Consider the following 7070-nt stretch of genomic DNA (forward strand, 5'->3'; position numbering starts at 1 on the left):
CTACTCGTTGCTGTAAGTTTACTAGGGGGAGAGAAGCGTACGAACAGTTTTGGAATTCAACCAAAACATCATGGAAGTAAGGGAGCCTTAAACCCTGCGAGCCCGATAGCGATGGATGAAGGAACGGCCAAATAGGACCCAGAACCAGCAGCCTCAGCTGGGAGGCACTGGTGGCTGAGGGCAGTGACTGAGACAGGCGGTAAGGACGTCGCTCCTCTGGGTCCCTCCAGATGTTTCAGCTTACTACACGTGAGCGATGGCACGGGGAAATGGGAACCAAATGGGTTAGCCGAGACAGCCGCCTTCAGAGGCCGGCTTTGCTGAGCGAGCTGATCAAAGACACCAAGGTGAATTTCACGGAATAATCATAGGGAGAAGTAAGGAAGGTAGGTGGTGCCCTGCCTCTCCTGCAGAACTGATTATAAACCAGCCTGTGACCCCGATTTTCTCTCCCATTATCGTCTTGTCTCTAATCCGCCTTGGCTTCGGGGGAAGGTTACTGGGGAGGCTGCTGTGGGTAAGCCCTGGTAGAACTCGTCCTGCCGCGCAGCTTCATCTCGCAGCGCCTCCACAAACCTGACACAGCAAGGCAGGAATGAGCTCCTGCTCCAGGGAACGCCTGGGGGATCTTGTGCAGCCAGGTGCCAGCCTTTGCCCCAGTTTTCCCTTATCACGGCGGGAGCACTGTGATAAGGGAAAGCGAGCACTGCGTGGCTCCCCGTGCAGCTGCATCACAGGCACGTCACCAGCTGCCCTCCCCGGGCACCCCCCACAACACATCTCCCATCCTAAACCTTAAACAGCACGGGAAACCACTCGATTTTGGCTTGTTTCAGAAACTCAGCAAGTGCTGTTGTGGCTACGAGCCTGGTGTGTCAGGTGTTAAATCCAGCGCTCGCCGTGCTGGAGCTGGAGAGGAAGGTTGGTGCCTGGCTGGATAATAAAATAGCAGGCACCTTCGGCCCAAATACCACAGGAAAACCCCTCGCTTACGTGTGTAGCAGATGCATGGCACCGTTCTTTAGCTGTTAACCCCCTTCTCTCTATGTTCAAAGGCACGGAGGAATGTTTGCATCCCATCCCAAGGCAGCTGCCGGCAAACCCCCCATGGCTTTTGGGGTTTGCGAGGTGCCTCAGGAGCTCGTTTCGGGTTCACAGCCCCAGCGGTGCCGGCCAGCTGAAGTCGATGCTGCTGCCAGAAGGACCAGTCTCGCACCCACCACGTCTCCTTGGGCCTGGCATCTCTCCTGGCATCGATGTGGCCACTCAAACAGCCACGCCAGCGAGCTGAAGGTCCTGCAGATTCACCCTACAGGTTAGAGAACAAGGAGGGAGGATTGCAGCCGGCTGGGGGAGCTGCCTCCTGGCAGCAGCCCAGGGTAGGTCAGCTTAGGCCAGTTGGGAAACTGCAGATTCACCCAGCTTCACTCTCAGGAAGCAGCCCGAGAGCTTCCCAGGGGCCCGTGGCCCAGTGTGGGTGCAGGAACCAGCAGCATCTTCGCTCCGAGAACAAAAGAGGGCAGCCACACCGGGCTTTGCACCATTTTGAGACGGGGAGAACACAAATTAACCTTTATGGCTTGCCTTTAAAATAATGGCACGAGGGTTTGGATAGCGTTTCGGTAGTGCTGCAGCAGTAATGATGTCAGGCTATAAGCAAGGCAGAATTTATAGGAAGAGATAAGGCCTTTTATTAGAGCAGCTGGCCGAGCTGTAGCAAGCAGACACACCAGCCCTCCTTCAGGCGCCTGTTTCAGCTGGGTAGAGCTCGTGTGTGTCTCGGGAAGCATGCTTTCCCTTTGAGACGGGCTGGTTTAATAAACCCCTTTTCTACCAGCCTCACTCCACTCCTGGTTCAAGTGGGCTCTTCAGGCCAAAGCTGAATACAAAGCTCATTGAAGCGGGCGTCCCTGATCCTGAAAATTCAGTTCTCACCCCTGAAACGTTAACTTGTAGGTCCACATTTGTAAATACACAGCAGAGGCAGGACATGCTGAAGCCAGATACACAACGAATTAAGTCTTTTCTCATCTACCCCCAAGCCAGGCATGGCCACACGCCACCTAGTGAGGTGCCACAGAGCGCTGGGTTATGTGTCCTGCACATGGAGCTTGCGTTTATCCTACAAGCCCTGCAAGGACGCCTCCTGGAGAGCAGGCAAGTTATTTCCAAAGTCAAACAAGTTACTTGTTTTAAGGCAGCTCTCTGAAGGACAGGGCCTGTCCAAGCCATTGCTGCTCGGTAAACTGAGGCACTTGCCGACCACCACCACAATGGGATAGACACGTAACCGAAGGGAAATGCAAACTTTGCCACTGAAAGCTGAATTCCTTCCTTTGGCCAGGCTGCAGCCGTCGAGGAGCTGAGGAATCCCCTGGCTTCTTCCTGCTCCGTGCTTCCTCGCCGTAGCTGCAGCCGGTGTTACAGGAAGCAATGCAGAACACACACCCTCCTTTTGTGCTTTATGAACCCTGCACTGGCAGCAAACACTTGTCCTTTGTCAGCGAGGAAAGCAGCTAGCAGGAGACGCAGAAGATTTATAGGTGCAACATCCCAGCGCCGCGCGCTCGCATTTACCCTCCCTCCAATCCCAGCTCTTTTAACAGGAACCTTGCTGCTAAACCCCGATGCCACGCCGAGGATATTTACCCCACAGGGAGCAGATCATCTGGGAGGTAACAAGGTGCCATTTCCTCCTGGATGTGGTGGCTGACGGCAACCACATGCTAGTGCTGCAATTTAGGGCCGCGCTGGATGCGAGGCGTCCATGCAGCGCTCACCGGCGCGGTGAGGCCGTGCTGCCACGTGAGCTGGGGGGGCTCAGTTTGCTGCCAGGCTGATAGTTTTCAAATAAAATAAATTAATTAATTAATTAATTAATTAATTAATGATAAAGGAAAAAAAATAAGATACCAAAAAATTAAAAAATTAAGATGCCAAAAATGGAATGTCAGGCTTCATTGTAAGGCTTTCTTTCCCTTATTTTTATTTCTTACATTATACATTATCAATAAGTTTATTTATATCATAAATTATAAATAACTGTTTATTTATTTCACATATTTTGGAGTCAAACTCCAAAGGTTATTAGATTGCTACTAGATTTCGACCTGCTCCTCACAGGTGACAGGGTGGCTCCAGAGACCGCAGGACAGCGGGTCGCCCCGTGTCAGAACCCTGTCTTCCAAGAACGACAAAACGCTGCCTCGCCCTTCACTTCTCTGGTATTTTGTTTATCCTGCTGTGGACGCTGGCAGATCTTATCCCGCCCTTTGCAGGTGAGCAGCCAGGAGGTGAGCAGTGCCACCGTGTCCCCAGCACCCTGCTCTGAGCCAGCACGACGCTGTGAAACCTCGGGACACGGCAGCACACACAGCAGTTCCCGTGAACTTTTACTCAGGCGGATAATGACAGGACAAGGGGGAATGGTTTAAAATTTAAAAAGGGGAGAGGTAGATGAGATATTAGGAGGAAATTCTTCACCCAGAGGGTGGTGAGGCCCTGGCACAGGCTGCCCAGAGAAGCTGTGGATGCCCCATCCCTGGAGGTGCTCAAGGCCAGGCTGGATGGGGCTTTGGGCAACCTGGTGTGGTGGGAGGTGTCCCTGCCCATGGCAGGGGGTTGGAACTAGATGACCTTTAAGGTCCCTTCCAACCCAAATCATCTTCTAATTCCATGATCCTCTGAAGCCCACGGCGTGGCTGTAGTTCTGCTCTTCCCCACGCTGCGGCCGTTCTTGGCTGACTCCCCTTGTCAGTGGACAAGGAGATGAGTTTGGGGATGTATTAATGAGTGTGTCGGGGGTGATTAACCACAGTCCCTCACCTTGAAATGGCTTCAGCTTGATTTCTCATGGAAATCAGGCTTCTGTGGTCGCATGGCAGCTGTACCCAGGTGTTTCTGTGCACGCTTTCCCCTGCGGCTGCCCTTCCCCTGGTAACTTTTAAATTCACTGCCCAATTCCAGCACTCTCTAACAGAGCAGTAGCACCTTTAAAGATAATTAAGTTGCTAAGCGTTCATTAAAGTCGGCAGTCAGCTGCAGGAGAAAGAGCCTATTGTCATTTAGAGTACCAACCTGGCTCAAGGCTGCTTGCCCCAGAGAATCCCTGCTGGAGAGGATATCATGCAAAGCCCCTTTTCCTCCCCACAGGTGTTGTAGCAGAGCCCTAAAACATGCGGTTCTTTTCCAGATTATCAGGTGGGGGATCACAGATACGTTTTTCAGTGGGTACAAACTGCCAAAGACTAAAGTATTCCTCCAAACTCGTGCAAGACTTAGCAGAGTGTGTCCCAGCACCCTGCCAAGGGAAGCACTTCATTCAGAACTGTAAAAGGATTACCAGCAGCGTGACCCAAACCACTAGAAATGATCTGGTGGGATTAGAGCAGTTAATTTTGATGTGGCAGCACCCAAACCCTTTCCAGCAGGTCTCTACGTCGAGCTGGGCGTTACGCCTTCCCCTCCACCCATTTTGTGCTCGCCCTCATCCATTTTGTGTTTACGCGCCAACGCAGTGGCCCCAACCTCTGCCTCGTGCATCGGAGGAACAGCTGCATCAGCCAGTTGTCGCTTTGCGGGAGAAATTCTCTCCCTTTGCAGCCTTGCTCTGCAAATGCGACAGGAAAAAATACCCAAAGCACAGCTCGAGCGAGCGGGCAGCACGGCGGCGTTGCTCCGTCGGGAGCCCAAAACCCCCTCGTGCCACCGCGCAGTGCAGGGGTGGGGATGACAGGCCTTCCCTGCTCATCCCCGAGCCCAGAGCTCCCACTTAAAACAGCTGTCTGTGTAAAAAAAAGGCCTCGCACCTGCCAAACCACCAGCCTCAAGCTTCCTTCCTTGTTTCTTCAGGCCTCAGAATAACAAGAGCGTTTGTGCAATCTGCAGCGCGCCCTGCGGTTTTCTCCTCTCCCCGAAGACATGCTATCTAATCTCCTCAGCGCAAAAAAATCAGGCAGCGAGAGAAGAGAAAAGAGGTTAACAGAGAAGCAGCATGCTCTGAGCTCGGCTGGCTTCGCTTTTCACCACCCTTGCTCAAAAAGGGTGGTACGGACCCTGCAGGAGGGGCGCGCTTGGGCGGATTGCACCGTGTGTGTGGCACACGAGGCGCTGAACGAGACGAATCCGTTAGCTGAAAACTCATCTCGAATCGGAAACTTTCCGGGGTCCGATTTTAAGCTACGGCAAGAGTTCAGTGTGCTTTTGGTTCCTGTTTTTTTATTTTATTTTATTTATTTTTTTCGCTAGCATTGAGAAACGAGGTGCCGTAGGAAGCGGCGTGGCGCGTAGCACACAGCATCAGCCTGCATACAAAGGAAGGAAGATGATGTGGCAGAACATTGTTGGGGAAAGATCCTGTTTGTACAGGGAGCCGGAGAATAGTAAACCAGAACAGAGCGGGGATGCAGAACTGAAAGGAAATAAGCCCCGAACGACTTGTGAATGCTGTTTGTGTGCAAGAGCCCGCGAGAGGCGCTGAAACAATTTAAACAATGTACAAACCCGGCTTATTTGTCTTTTCTCAGATTTCCTATCGTTTAATGGAGGGGAGGAGAGAGGAGAAGAGAGAGGAGACACACTTGGCTGCGTTCCTCCGCCAGTCTGTTCCTCTGTGTCAGTCCGGCAGCAGCCAGGCATGTGACTCCTGCAGCACTGAGGTTTGCATGAGAACTGCCCGAGCTGACTGAAAGTTTCTGGGCAGTAATTCCTGCTGCTGGGCAGTAATTCCTCGCTCTGCTTTATCCCAGCAGCGCCCGGCAGCAGGAGCGACTTCTGGAAGGGGCCCGCCTGCATCTGTGATTTCGGGAGACACGCAGAAAGCCTTCCCTTCCTTCAGCTCCACGAAATAATTCACTGCTCTGATGAGCTTCAGCTCCCGATAAATGTTTGCCTGTTCCACAGATGCTGTGTGTGTATCGGGGGGAAATTACTTCCCTGCAACGTGTGCCCGTTTGAGCTCCTGTACTCTTTTGTTAGCCTCTTTAAAGCGCAGCCACTTAAGGTCATTACATGCTCTAAATAAGCCTCTAATGCAATTTTAGATAAACCCATCTTCGCAGAGTCGTATCAAACATCTTGATAACGGAGCGGCTTGCCCCTGCGCCAGGAGAATTTGGCTGTGAGTAAGCTGGGTGGTACCACAGGTAGTGTTTTCTTCCGAATCGATTCAGGCAGTTTCTGGGCAAATTTCGAGACCAATACATGCACAGCAGCAAAACCTTGCGTCCAAATACAAGCATCTGTAGTTCCTCTCTGCTTGTGCACAACCTTCCTGTGTTGGTGTGAGCAGCTTTGATCTGTGATACAGTGACCGGCTTCCTGCAGCAGGCGGGAGATAGAGGCTCAGCGGTGCCTGCAAGCCGTGTCGAGGGTTTATCAAAGTTGCTGACTCCTAAAACGCAGGCAGAGCTTGCTGCAGATGACCCTTTTCTCCTGGCCTGCAGGCTGGAAACAAACCTGATGCAAAGGACGGAGCCACAGGCTCCAGTGGCACTCTAACAGATGTGGTTGGGAGCCACATGGGTTGGAGATCTCAAGGCTGAGTCCTGATGAGGTCTCAGAGGGGTCGGGGCTGTGCACACTCAGCTCAGGGAGCCAGCAGCTACCCACACGGTGCAGACATCTCAGGGCTCATGGCCCAGGTGTGCCTGGCTGCTTCCGTGCTGACTGTGTAGGGTCAAAGCCTCGCTGTGGTGAGGGTGTCATTGCTCCTCACCCTTCTGGGGAGTTTGTGCAGCCTCTCTGGGTATTACGCCTGTCTGAAAAGGAAATAAGAAGGAGCTTCAGGTGGAAATTGTGAGCAAGCAGCAATGGAGCAGAACCCAGCTGGCTTCCCACTGCGCAGGTGGAGAATCCAGGCTGTGTGCTTCGGCGTGAAATGCTCAGAGACCCCGAGCTCTACCTGGAGTCTTCCAAAATCAGCAGGTGCCAGAGATGCTTTGTCCTGGCCATGGGTACCATGGGTTCAAGCGGGGCAGCCATGCTGTTTTGCTGCTCACACATCCCCTGGCAAGGCTTGGCCTTTACCTCTGAGCCCTCCCGAGATGCTGTTCCTCTGGGCCTGGATGAAA

The 7070-nt window shown here is 52.8% G+C and overlaps 1 long non-coding RNA gene across 1 annotated transcript; it reads left to right on the forward strand.

Moving 5' to 3' along the window:
- Window positions 1-1280: 1280 nt before the first annotated feature.
- LOC309891873 lies at window positions 1281-6112 on the forward strand. Its single transcript, XR_014319563.1, has 4 exons — window positions 1281-1315; window positions 2043-2675; window positions 3124-3278; window positions 5526-6112. It is a non-coding gene; the product is annotated as an uncharacterized lncRNA (long non-coding RNA).
- The last annotated feature ends 958 nt before the right edge of the window (window positions 6113-7070 follow it).

The sequence above is a fragment of the Aythya marila genome (genome assembly GCF_965140915.1).
Source record: "Aythya marila genome assembly, chromosome: 1".
NCBI classification, from domain to species: domain Eukaryota; kingdom Metazoa; phylum Chordata; class Aves; order Anseriformes; family Anatidae; genus Aythya; species Aythya marila.